This window comes from Cetorhinus maximus, chromosome 18 (assembly GCF_964194155.1).
Source record: "Cetorhinus maximus chromosome 18, sCetMax3.hap1.1, whole genome shotgun sequence".
Taxonomy (NCBI): Eukaryota; Metazoa; Chordata; class Chondrichthyes; order Lamniformes; family Cetorhinidae; genus Cetorhinus; species Cetorhinus maximus.
In genome coordinates this window covers 28,527,077-28,541,451 of record NC_135896.1, presented here as the reverse complement: position 1 = coordinate 28,541,451, position 14,375 = coordinate 28,527,077, and the positions used below count along the sequence as shown (strand labels likewise).

The 14,375-nt window shown below is 43.3% G+C and overlaps 1 protein-coding gene across 4 annotated transcripts in view; it reads right to left on the bottom strand.

Moving 5' to 3' along the window:
• The window catches only part of rtn1a (reticulon 1a), a 185,906-nt gene that overhangs the window by 155,339 nt on the left and 16,192 nt on the right, over positions 1-14,375 (bottom strand). The window lies entirely within an intron of this gene.

Here is a 14,375-nt window from a genome sequence, read left to right as displayed (position 1 = left end):
AAGAAACTGTATAAATGAGTTAAATGCAAGTGATTTTCATTGGCCAGGGCTTTATTTGCACACTTGTAGCATTACCATTCATCCATATTTTTGCCCCAAACCAAAAATGCATATGTATATAATATATAGAGTTTCATCCAACATCCTATTTAGCAGGACAGCACTCCAGAATACAGTCTAAAATTTTTAATTACCAGGATAGTTTCAATAGATGTACACTGATATTTTTGGCTGTGCATTTCCTGTTTGAGGAAACAAAAACAACTGATAAGGAACAAATGCTGCAAAATGCAAGAGTCAGTTTAGCCTACTGTAATATTATGTTTTGGAAGAGTATAGCCCTTTGACTGTTTGTCAAATATTCTCAAATGCATCCTGTTACTTTTAGACACACCTAACAAGAAAACAACTAACCAAGAAAACAAAGCTGGGAAAACCAGTGGGCATTCTAATCGATTAGTAAATAGATATCAGATGTGTATTTTCCACCACAATGTTGGCACACAATGTTTACTTCCATCAGTACTTGTTATATTCCTTTCCTTCTCAAACAACCAAGTCACATGGCGCAATCCTCCCTTGACGATAAGGCACGGGGAGATTGGAAAACTTCTGTCAAACTAGCTTTCTTAAATGTTGCAAATTTAACTCAATGGTCATATTGAAGTTAACAATGTAGGTTTTCCAGAACCTAAAATGAGTCTTTTGTTTCACCAGTGTTCATTATTAAGCCCAAACGTAACAATGGGGCAAGGACATGAGATTATGCCTTGTCTGTGAATGGAATATGCAGTTTTTATCCCTTCGAAAAGTTTGGACAGTAAAACATGTTCTACCTGTAGTCATCAGGGATTTAACTGATGCGCATTAATTTTGAGGAAATTGAAACATAAAGCACAAAATAAGTGGATTATTTAACTTAATCAAGCCCGCCTCTTCTACTGGCCACATAATTTAAGCAACTATGTTTTTAAACTTAAATAAGGGCAATTATGAGAGCATGAAAGCTGAGCTGGCTAAAGTGAATTGGCAGATTAGGTTAAGGGATAGGTCAATAGAGATGCAGTGGCTAATATTTAAAGGGATATTTCAGTACAGATAGATTCCAATGAGTAAGAAAAGTCCAAGAGATGGGCACACCATCCGCGATTAACTAGAAAGGTTAACGGTAGTATTAAACTTAAAGAAAGTGCATATAATTGTGCGAAGACAGGTGGCAGGTCAGAAGGTTGGACAGAATATAAGGAACAGCAAAGAATGATTAAAAGACTAACAAGGAGGGTAAAAATTAGGGTATGAGAGAAAGCTAGCCAGAAATATAAAAACAGATAGTAAGAGTTTTATAAATATTTTAATAAGAAATGAGTTAACAAAGTGAGCATTGGTCCTATAGAAAGGTGAGTCTGGAGAGTTGATAGTGGAAAACAAGGATGGCAGATGAATTTAACAGGTATTTTGCTTCAGTTTTCACTATAGAAGATAGAATTAACATTCCAGAAACAGCTATAAGCCAGGGAATGGAAGGGAGGGAGGAACTCAGGAAAATTACAATCAGAGAACTGGTACTGAGTAAATTGTTGGAGCTGCAGGCTGACAAGAGCCCGGGTCCTGATAGGCTTCATCGTAGGGTCTTAAAAGATGTGTCCGGTGAGATAGTTGATGCATTAGTTTTAATTTTCCCAAACTCCCTAGATTCGGGGAAGATCCCATTAGATTGGAAGATAGCAAATGTAACTCCATTATACAAAAAGAGAGGGAGACAGAAAGCAGGAACCTACAGACCAGTTAGCTTGACGTCTGTCTTAGGGAAAATGTTAGAAGCTATTGTTAAAGAAGTTATGGCAGGGCACTTGGATAAGCTCAAGGTCATCAGGCAGAGTCAACATGGTTTTCTGAAAGGGAAAGAGTGTTTAACCAACTTGTTGGAGTTCTTTGAGGAAGTAACGTGCTGTGGATAAAGGGAAACTGGTGGATGTACTATACTTAGATTTCCAGAAGGCATTTGATAAAGTGCCACATCAAAAGTTATTGCAGAAAATAAAAGCCCATGTATAGGGGTAACAAATTGGCTGGCTAACAGAAAGCAGAGAGTAGGTATAAATGGGTCTTTTTCAGGTTGGCAAGATGTAATGAGTGGTGTGCCACAGGGATCAATGCTGGGACCTCAACTGTTTACAATTTAATATAAATGACTTGGATGAAGGGATGGATGGGATGGTTGCCAAATTTACTGATGACACAAAGGTAGTTAGGAAAGTAAGTTGTGAAGAGGACATAAGGAGGCTACAAAAAGATATAGATAGGTTATGCCTATGGGCAAAGTGGGCATAGATCTAGCAAATGGTGTATAATGTGGGAAAGTGTGAAATCGTCCATTTTGGCAGGAAGAATAAAAGGGAAGCATATTATCTAAATGGGGAGAGATTGTAGAGCTCTGAGGTGCAGAGGGATCTGAGTGTCCTAGAGCATGAATCACAAAAAAGCTAGTATGCAGGTACAGCAAGTAATTAGGAAAGCTAATAGAATGCGATCATTTATTGCGTGGGGAGTTGAATACAAAAGTAGGGAGGCTATGCTTCAGTTGTACAGGACACTAGTGAACCACATTAGGAGTACTGTTTACAGTATTGGTCACCTTATTTAAAGAAGGATGTATATGTATTGGAAGCAGTTCAGAAAAGGTTTACCAGACTGATACCTGGAATGGATGGGTTGTCTTATGAGGAAAGGTTGGGCAGACAAGCTTGTGTTCACTAGAGTTTAGAAGAGTAAGAGGCAACTGCATTGAAACATAGAAGACCCTGAGGGATCTTGACAGGGTGGATGTGGAGAGAATGCTTCGTCTTGTGGGAGAATCTAGAACTAGGGGTCACTATTTAAAAATAAGGATCGCCCATTTAAAACAGAGATGAGGCAATTTTTATTCACTCAGAGGGTCGTGAGTCTTTGGAACTCTCTTCCTGAAAAGGTGGTGGAAGCAGAGACTTCGAATACTTTTAAGGCAGAGGTGGATAAATTCTTGGTCAGCAAGGGGGTGATAGATTATCAGGGGTAGGTGGAATGCAGATTTCAGGTTATCAGATCAGCCATGATCTTATTAAATGGCGGAGCAGGCTCGAAGGGCTGAATGGCCTACTGCTGCTTCTTGTTCGTATATTCGTAGGTTGGTATGTTCAATTCCATCAAATTAATCTCCCAAGAGAAAATTCCTGATCAAAGAGAATCATGTGAACTCCAAAACACCTATTCATCACCAGATTCTGATGCTCTATTTTCCTTGTATCTGGATATGTAGTAATTTCATCATTAATTAATGACTGATTTTTTTTTTCCCTTCTACTGGCACCAAATTAAACTGCCTAGTAATTACTTGGATTAGCTCGGTCACCCTTTGGAAGCGGATATACTGACCACCCTCCAGCCTTTCAGCACATATCCACATTCTACAAAGACCTGAAATATAATCTCTATGGCGTTGGCAATTTTCTCCTTCATCTCCCTCAGGATTCTAGGATGCATCCTGTCAAGCCCTGCTTTTTGTCTTTTTTTAGCCTAATTTATCTAATATGTTCATAACTACTTCAGGGTTCAACTCTAAAATCCTTCTTCACCATTTCCCTTCTCAAAACGGTGGGCTATTTATTCGTAAGGAAGGCGTAATACTCCAGGAAAAGCTCTAGAAATAGTTTATCACCGAGTTTCCTTTTAAAAAAAAAGCTTCCTAACAATAACAAACCAATTAAGTTTTAAATTTTGCAAACTTACAGCTAGTATCCTAATTGTAACCACTATTATCCTAACTGAAGCTAACATTATTCTAATTGAAGCCACCATTGTTATTATGTGAGAGAGGCTGAGGCGTGGAGACCTAATTTGTTTCCAGAAAAAAAAAAGGGACATGTGGAGAAAGGCTAATTTTCCTTAATGCACTAAGCAAGGATTACTAAAGTCTATTTTCTTTTGCTAAATAGAAAACCCTTTTCTCTTAAGTTTCAGCTTCATTCTTAAGTTCATTACTTTACTAAAAAAAGAAAATTAATTGAAAGAAATTGCACTCCAAAAAATCTGAGTACATTTGGAAACAGGTACAAACAGTTTTTAATTTGATCATTGCTAAAACTCAACAAATATAAACAAGAGACACAAAAAGGTTCTGCCAAGCTACATGAGAACCCACAGTTCCTTGGCATCATCTTGGTGGTTCTAATCATCAGAGAGTCTGACGACTCTCTATTATCTAGGTTCTTTAACTTAAAAAAAAATTATTCATTCATGGGATGTGAGTGGTAAGGCTAGCATTTGTTGCCCAGCGCTAATTGGCCTTGAGAAAGGTGGCAGGTGAGCTGCTTTCTTGAGAGGGTGCAGTCCATTTGTCGTAGGTACATGCATAGTTCTGTTAGGGAGTTCCAGGTTTTTGACCCAGCTACAGTGAAAGAACAGTGATATAATGCCAAGTCAGGATAGTGTGTGGCTTGGAGGGGAACCTGCAGGTGATGGTGTTCCCATTTTTCTGCTGCCCTTGTTCTTCCAGGTGGTAGAGGCTGCGTGTTTGGAAAGTGTTCTCCAAGAAGTCTTGGCAAGTTGCTGCAGTGCATCTTTTAAATGGTACACACTGCTGCCAAAATGCATCAGTGGTGGAGGGAGTGAATGTTTACAGTGGTGAATGGGATGCTAATTGAGCAGACTGCTTTGTCCTGGATGGTGTTGAACATCTTGAGTGTTGTTGTAGCTGCACTCACCTAATAAGTGGAGAGTATTCCATTATACTCCAGAGTCATGCCTTGTAGATGGTAGGCAGGCTTTGGGGAGTCAGGGAGTGAGTTACTTGCCACAGAATTCCAGCCTCTGACCTCCTCTTGTAGCCACAGAATTAATATGGCTGGTCCAGTTCAGTTCCTCATCAATGGTAACCCCCAGGATGTTGATGGTTGGGGATTCAGCAATGGTAATGCCGATGAATATTAAGAGATGGTTAGATTCTTTGTTGGAGATGTTCATTGCTTGGCATTTGTGTGGAGTGAATGTTACTTGCCACTTAGCAGTCCAAGCCTTCCCAGGTCTTGCTCCATGCAGGCATGACTGCTTCAGTATCTGTGGAATTGAGAATGGCACTGAACATTATGTAATCATCAGGAAACATTCCCACCTTGCGATGGAGGGAAGGTCAATGTTGAAGCAGCTGAAGGTGGTTGGGCCTAGAACGCTAACCTGCAACGATGCTCTAGGACTAAGATGATTGGTCTCTAATAACCACAATCATCTTCCTTTGTGCTACATATGACTCCAAAAAGTAGAGTTTTCCTTTGATTCCCACTGACTTCCATTTTCTCAGCTCCTTAATGCCACACTCAATCAAATGCTACCTTGATATCAAGGGCAGTCACTTTCACCTCATCTCTTTTATCCACATTTCAGCCAAGGCTGTAATGAAGTATGGAGCCAAGCGGCCCTGATGGAATCCAAAGTGAACATCAGTGAGCAGGTTATTACTGAGTAAGTGAAGTTTGATAGCACTGTCAATGACACATTCTATCACTTTGCTGATGGTGGAGGGTAGGCTAATGGGCAGTAATTGGCTGGATTGGATTTGCCTTGCTTTTTGTGGGCATACCTGGGAAATTTTTTACATAATCAGGTACAGCATTGTAGCTGTACTGGAACAGCTTGGCTAGGGAACGTGGCTAGTTCTGGAGCATAAGTCTTCGATACTACAGCCAGGATACTACGATTGCTTTGCTCTATTGCAAGCTGCTTCTGCTATTTAGCATGAATGTAGTCCTCTGTTGTAGCTTTACCAAGTTGATGCTTGGTGCTACTTCTGGCATGCTCTCCTGCACTCCTTGTTGAACCAGGGCTGATCCAGAGCGAGGAATATATTGACCATGAGATTATAGATGGTTTAATACAATTATGCTGCTCCTGAGGTTGTCAGGGCCTTCGTTATATCCAACTCCTTCAGTCGTTTCTTGATATCATGTGGAGCTAATCAAATTGGCTAAAGACTGGCATCTGATGCTGGGAACCTCAGGAGGAGGCTCAGGCAGATCACTAACTCTTGACTTTTGGCTGAGGATGATTGCAAATGTTTCAGCTTTGCCTTTTTCACTGAATTACTGGGCTTTCCTATCATTGAAGATGGGGTTGTTTGTGAAGTTTCCTCCTTTGGTTAGTTATTTAATTGTTCACCACCATTCATGACTAGATGTGGCAGGACTGTAGACCTTTGATCTGATCCATTGGTTATACAATTGCTTTGCTCTATCGCAAGTTGCTTCTGCTATTTAGCATGAATGTAGTCCTGTGTTGTAGCTTCACCAAGTTAATGCCTCATTTTTATGTATGCTTGGTGCTACTCCTGGCATGCTCTCCCGCACTCCTTGTTGAACCAGGGCTGATCCCTTGGCTTGATGATAATGGTAGAGCGAGGAATATATTGACCATGAGATTATAGATGGTTTAATACAATTATGCTGCTCCTGATGGCCAACAGCACCTCATGGATACCCAGTTTTAAGCTGCTAGATCTATTCTGAATCTATCCCATTTAGCACAGCGGTAGTGCCATGCAACATGCAGAAGGCATGCTCAGTGTGAAGATGGAACTTCGTCTTCACAAGGAATGTGGGCCGGTGACACCTGCCAATACTGTCATGGACAGATGCATCTGCAACAATTGGATTGGTGAGGGCAAGTTCAAGTAGGATTTTCCCTCTTGTTGGTTCTCTCACCACCTGACAGGTCCAGTCTAGCAGATATGCCCTTTAGCTCGTTAGGTGTGGTGCTACTGAGTCACTTTTGGTGAATGGACATTGAAGTCCCCCACCCAGAGCACATTCTGCACCCTTGTTATCCTCAGCGCTTCTTCTAAGTCATTTTCAAAATGGAGGAGTACTGATTTATCAGCTGAGGGACGCAGGTACGTGATAATCAGCAAGAGGCTTCTTTGCATATGTTTAACCTGATGCCATGAGACTCCATGGGGCCCCGAGTTAATGTTAAGGACTCCCAGGACCATTCCTTCCTGACTGTAAACCACTGGGCTGCCACATTTAGTAAGTCTGAACTGCTGGTGGGACAGAATACATTCAGGGATGGTGATGGAGAAGTCTGGGAAATTGGCTGTGAGTATGACTATGTCAGGCTGTTGCTTGACTAGTAGAGAAATGCTGAACTCTTCTTCCGCCGCCTTCGTCTCCATGCTCACTTCTTTGGGCAGGAGTCCTCTCCCTGTTCAACAGATCCTTTTACCCGCCTCCAATATTCTCCGTCTACCTGGACCCCTCCCTCTGGATTTTTACCGCTCTTGATCTTTTCATTGAGAACTGTCGGCGTGACATCAGTCGTCTCAATTTCTCTGCTCCTCTCACCCACTCTAACCTGTCTCTATCTGAACTTGCCGCTCTCCGTTCTCTCAGGTCTAACCCTGACTTTGTCATCAAAACCGATGACAAGAGCGGTGCTGTTGTTGTCTGGCACACTGACCTCTACCTCGCAGAGGCTGAGCGTCAACTCGCAGACACTTCCTCCTACCTCCCCCTGGACCATGACCCCACCACTGAACATCAAGCCATTGTTTCCAGGACTGTAATTGACCTCATCTTCTCTGGAGATCTTCCCTCCACAGTTTCCAACCTCATAGTCTCCCAACCTCGGACGGCCCATTTCTACCTCCTACCCAAAATCCACAAACAGGACTGTCCCGGCAGACCGATCGTGTCAGCCTGTTCCTGCCCCACGGAACTCCTTTCTTGCTATCTTGACTCCATTCTCTCTCTCCCCTCGTCCAGTCTCTTCCCACCTACATCCGCGATTCCTCATATGCCCTACATCATATCAACAATTTCCAGTTCCCTGGCCCCAACCACCTCCTCTTCACCATGGACGTCCAATCCCTCTACACCTCCATCCCCCACTGGGATGGTCTGAGGGCTCTCTGCTTCTTCCTCGAACAGAGGCCCAAACAATCCCCATCCACCACTAGTCTCCTCCGTCTGGCTGAACTTGTTCTCACTGAACAATTTCTCCTTAAACTCCTCTCACTTCCTCTAAATAAAAGGTGTGGCTATGGGTACCCATATGGGCCCCAGTTATGCCTGTCTCTTTATGGGGTATGTGGAACATTCCTTGTTCCAGGCCTACTCAGGCCCCCTCCCACAACTCTTTCTCCGGTACATCGATGATTGCTTCGGTGCTGCTTCATGCTCTTGTCTGGACCTGGAAAAATTTATTAATTTTGCTTCCAATTTCCACCCCTCCATCATTTTCACATGGGCCATCACTGACACTTCCCTTCCTTGACCTCTCTGTCTCAATTTCTGGTGATAGACTGTCCACCAATATTCATTACAAGCCTACCGACTCCCACAGCTACCTCGACTACAGCTCCTCACACCCCGCTTCCTGTAAGGACTCCATCCCATTCTCTCAGTTCCTTCGCCTCCATCGCATCTGTTCTGATGATGCCAGTTTCCAAAACAGTTCCTCTGAAATGTCTTCCTTCTTCCTTAACTGAGGTTTTCCACCCACGGTGGTTGACAGGGCCCTCAACCATGTCCGGCCCATCTTCTGCGCATCCGCCCTCACACCTTCCTCTCCCTCCCAGAACCAGGATAGGGTCCCCCTTGTCCTCACTTATCACCCCACCAGCGTCCGCGTTCAAAGGATCATCCTCCGCCATTTCCGCCAACTCCAGCATGATGCCACCACCAAACACATCTTCCCTTCACCTCCCCTGGCGGCTTTCCGCAGGGATCGTTCCCTCCAGGACACCCTGGTCCACTTCTCCATCACCCCCTACACCTCAACCCCCTCCCACGGCACCTTCCCATGCAACTGCAGAAGGTGCAACACCTGCCCCTTTTCTTCCCCCCTCCTCATTGTCCAAGGGCCCAAACACTCCTTTCAAGTGAAGCAGCACTTCACTTGCACTTCCCTCAATTTAATCTACTGCATTCGCTGCACCCAATGCAGTCTCCTCTACATTGGAGAGACCAAACGCAGACTGGGTGACCGCTTTGCGTAACACCTTAGGTCAGTCCGCAAGCATGACCCAGACCACCCTGTCGCTTGCCATTTCGACACACCACCCTGCTCTCATGGCCACATGTCCAACCTTGGTCTGCTGCAATGTTCCAGTGAAGCTCAACGCAAACTGGAGGAACAGCACCTCATCTTCCGACTAGGCACTTTACAGCCTTCCGGACTTAATATTGAGTTCAACAATTTCAGATCATGAACTCTCTCCTCCATCCCCGCCCCCTTTCCGATCCCCCCTTTTCCAATAATTTATAATTTTTTTTTTTACAACTATAAATTTTTTCTTTTCCCTCCTATTTTTAAATTTATTTCGATCTATTGTTTCATCTTCACTTTTTAGCCCATTTCGATCCCTTCCCCCCACCCCACCCGCACTAGGGCCATCTGCCACTAGCGTGCTTCCCTTAATATCCCCATTAGCACATCCTTTAGATAATATCACCACCGTCAACACCCCTTTGTCCTTTTGTCTATGACATCTTTGGCAGTCTCTTCTTGGCCTCCACCTATCACTGGCCCCCTATCGAGCTCTCCTGTCCCACGCCCTTCTACCAGCTTATATTTCATCTCATTTCTATATGTCTTAGTTCTGATGAAGGGTCATACGGACTCGAAACGTCAAGTGTGTCCCTCTCCGCAGATGCTGTCAGATCTGCTGAGTTTTTGCAGGTATTTTTGTTTTTGTTGCTTGACTAGTGTTTGGGGCAACTCTTGCAATTATGATATGTCCCTAGACATTAGTGAAGATGGCTTTGCAGGGTTGACTGGCCAGCTTGTGCCTTTGTCATTTACATTATAAATTCAGCCTCCTTCCTACCATTATGAGATAGGTAGGGGCTGATAATAAAAAGGTGGTGAATGCACAGATGTGGTTTTGCTCCTTAACAATCAATGCCTGCGTGCCTATACTGAGTTATTGTTAGCCCTCTGAAAACTGGGATCGCAAATGTGCTAACAGGAACATAGGAACAGGAGTAAGCCATATAGTTCCTCAAGGCTGTTCTACGATTCAATCAGATCATGGCTAATCTGCAACCTAACTCCTTGGGCTCCACCTTTCTCCCTTATCCATTCGTACCTTTGGTTAACAAAACTATCTTAAATATCTCAGGTATAAAATTATAAATTGATCAAGCATCAATTGCCATTTGCAAAAGAGAGTTTCAAACTTCCACCACCCATTTGTTTAGAAATGTTAATTTTATTCCTGAAAGGTTGAGTTCCAATTTTTAGACTATGTCACCAGTCCACGACTCACCAAGTAGCAGAAATAATTTCCCCCAATCTATTCTGTTCACCTTAATATCTTGAAAACTTCAATCAAATCACCCATACCGTCTAAATTCCAGGGAATATAACCCTAGTTTGTATAAACTCTTCTTGTAAATTAACCCTTGGAGTCCAGGTAACATTCTGGTAAATTTACACTGCACTTCCTCCAAAACCACTCACAGTACTCAGGCTATGAGCTAACTAGGGCTTTGCCTAGCTGAAGAATGACATCCACCCCTTGTTTTCTAATCCTCTAGATATAAAGGCCAGCATTCCTTAGTCTTATTAATTAAAATGTCATGAATAATACATGAGTCATAAAACTGAACCCTCAAGTTTCTTTGGCCCTCCACTAATTCTAGCTTTTCATCATTTGGGAAGTACCCTCTTCCATCCTTTTTAGGTCTGTAGTAATCTGATGTGTAATATACCTTTAAGACAAGGGTTGTAATGTAAGATCACCTGATCCTAATACCCAATAGCAAAGTACCACGGGTTGCCTCTGTGAGAGAGTCTTGAATTAGACACTGAAGAGTGAAGACAGAGTTTTGAGCTGTGGGCACACAAATGTAGCTGCTAAGTTTAGTTTGTAAATAAACAGCATGTGTTTATTCTAACAACGATCTCCTGATGTTCTCTGTCTGTGTACCAACTCGGTCACCACGAAACAAGCGTGCAACCCGGATCCTTTAGCCCCCAACAAACCAAGGGCACTGGATCCAACAAGGTCCAAAGTGGATGACCTCACATTTGCCTACATTGAAATCCATTTGCCACAGTTTAGCCCATTCACTTAATCTATCACTATCACTTCATAATTTTATGCTTCCAGTTACATTGCTTTCCGTGCTTCTTATCTTTGTGTCATCTGCAAATCTGGATATGTGGCTTCCTGTTCCATCTAAGTCATTAATAAATTATGGTGGTTAGCTGAGGCCCCAGTATAGATCCTTGCTGGACACCATTAGTCACATACTGTCAATTAAAGGACTTGCCCATTATCCCTATTCTCTGTCTCCTGCAATTCAGCCTATTTCCTAACCAGGTCAATAATTTCCCTTCAATTTCATGAGCTGCAACTTCAGCTAACAGTACCTTATGAGAGACTTGAACAAATGCCTTCTGCAAGTCCATATAAGTAATAAGCATTGACATTCCCCTGTCCTCTATAGTCATCCCTTCAAAAAGTTCAATCAGATTTGTTAGGCATGACCTACCCATTACAAATCCATGCTGGCTCTCTCTGGTCAACTGATAAGGTTCAAGGTGTTCAAGAGGCAGCTTGACAAATACATGAATAGGATGGGAATAGAGGGATACGGACCCTGGAAGTGCAAAATGTTTTAGTTTGACAGGCAATACGATCGGCGCAGGCTTGGAGGGCTGAAGGGCCTGTTCCTGTGCTGTAATTCTCTTCTTTGTTCTTTGTGTTCAGTCACTCTATCCTTAATTATAAACTCTAGCAATTTCCTGAAAACAGTTGTTAGGCTAACTGATCTATGATTCCCCAATTTCCCTCTGTTACCTTTCTTAAATAGCATACCGAAGCATGCCATTTTCCAATCTAAAGAAATGGTTCCTGTATTGAATGAAGAGTATAGTTAGGGTATTTGCAATGTTCTCAGCTTTAAGACCTTGGGGTTGAAACCATTTGTTCCTGGGCATTTGTCACTCGTTAGTGCCATTATTTTCTTTCTTAATGTTATTTTGCTTATTGTTATGATCTTGATTGAGACCAGCAACTTCTTTTTAAAAAAGAAAATCCAAAATCCGTTAACTACTGAAAGAATGAAGCCGCAAGATAAACAGTTCAAAAGAAATTTTACTCTGCAAGGATCAAACAAAACAAACACTATCTTGGGTAACCACCTATACATTAAAACTCAGAATCAACATAATAAACATACCAATTAGGAGGAGTAGGTCACTCGACCTCTCGAGCCTGCTCCATCATTCAATAAGATCATGACTGATCTGATGGTTACCTCAGTTAAGCATGAAATAACAGACAAATTGTGTTTGATTATAAACTATAAATTACACATTAGTTGGCAGATACATCTAAGATAGTTCTTAAGAGTTGGCTCGGCAATCCAGTCAGCATATATGTAATCGATCTTGGTCATAAAGTTCTTCAAAACACTGTCTTTCTCATGAAGAATTTCAGCGTCTTTCCTTCTAGAATTTAGCCTGATCCCCAAACGACAGCAGTGCACAGCCAACCTAAGTTCCACAGGCATGGTCTTCACCAAAAATGGAACAAGTCTGCAGAACCTCCTCAACCCTGCTTATGACAGTCTGGATGACGTAGATCCACCAATGTTATCTTCAAATACAAAAACAGCCACACCAACTGTAGATTTACTATTCTCAGCTTCTGGTCTAGCCTACGTCTTCTTCAGCCCGCCTGTACTGCACCACTGGGAACATCATCTGAGCTCCGATGGCTCCGTGTACTTTTTTATGGTTTCAACTGGTTCCAGACTTCCCAGAAAGTTTGGTTTCCAATCTCAATTTCAGTCTTAGTCTCCTTAGAAATTGGAAGGGTCAGTTTTCTTTCTCAGTTTCCCCTTTCATTTAGGTTTGGTCTCAAAAAAATACCAGCTTTGAAACCACGGATTCCATTACACTTCCTCACTTGGGGGAAAAAGAAAGCTTTACCATAGTTAAGCTTTCTGTACAACAATTTCAAAATATGGCAAGTTATCATCCTAAATATTTTAACAAATTGCTTATTACATACAGTACTGGTAACCTTTTCACATTTCTGACATCTCTGCCACATATTCCCCTACTTTTTGCTGCATGCTCAGCAGGCTTATTATGGCCATGACCAGAGGCCTCATCAGCATGGGGCTCAGCAGGGGCCTGGTCCCCAGCAGTCTTCCAAATGTCAGGAACCAAGGCTGTCACATCCTCCATCAGTTGCTTGGACCCGTGTGCAATATGCTTACCAGATTGTGGTCCTGATTATAAATGCACCTCTACAACGTGCGTGGGCGCAACTGCGTTGGTGGAGGTTGTGGAAGAGACAGGTGACGGTGCATCCTCTGGGTCAGTGGTGTCATCGTCCCCAGAGGTGGAGTCTTCAGGCTCTTACTATGGCTATGGCATGGGCAGGGCTGTGCAAGGGCCTGTAGAGCAAAAAGAACCACATTAAGGATCAGCCTAGTCTATGAGTGCATCACATTTCCTCATGTGCCTCCTGTGTGCCCAAATGTCAGCACCAAGTTGGATGCACTCTCACGCTTACGCCTGGCCATTCCAGACTCACTGTGTATGATTGCTCGGCCTCGCTATTCTTCTGAAATCTCTATTGCCTCTTCCTCTGCAGGGGTGAGCAGCCTCATGTCCAGCACTGACCTCTCCCTCGTGTTGTGAGTCTGCTTATCCTGCATGACAACATGCAGAGTTAGTGACATGTCATGTGACACCTAACTCCCTTGTTTGCACACATCCCCATCACACATATGCGTTTACAGAAGCCAAATAGTCACACGCTTTGGCCTCAATTGCCGAGTGGTACGGAGGCTACTCACGCATTCACCTGCCTGGCCTAGTTGCCCAACTGCGTAAGTACATTACTTGATCCCATGAGGGACCCGGTGGTAACATCTGACTTACCCTGACAGACTGAAGCAGGTTGTTCATCCTATTCCTATGCTGGATCAAGTTCTTTGATATACCCTATGGTTGCTGCACATCCTCTGTGATTTCCATGCAGGCCACCTTAGTCAGGTGGGAAGGGTCTTTTGCTGCCATCCATGGGAAAGCGCTTCTCAGACCATGCCCTGAAGGCCTGGAGGAGAATCTGCAGTGGAGCATCGCTAAACCGTGGGGCCAGTTTCTGTTTCGTCTCAGACATGTGTGCAGTTGAGAAGTTTTCGATGCGCTTGTTGTGTGGGGGTTGTGGGAAGGTTGGGTGCAGGTCACAAAAGAGCAATAAAAGGAGGGAGTGATGGGGTAGGGGAGAAGTTAAGGGGAGGTGAAGGGTTGCAGCAAGAAATGGGACAAAGTTGGGGTGGGGGTGCGCAGGAACCTTGTGGCCATTAAGCAGAGCCCCTCTG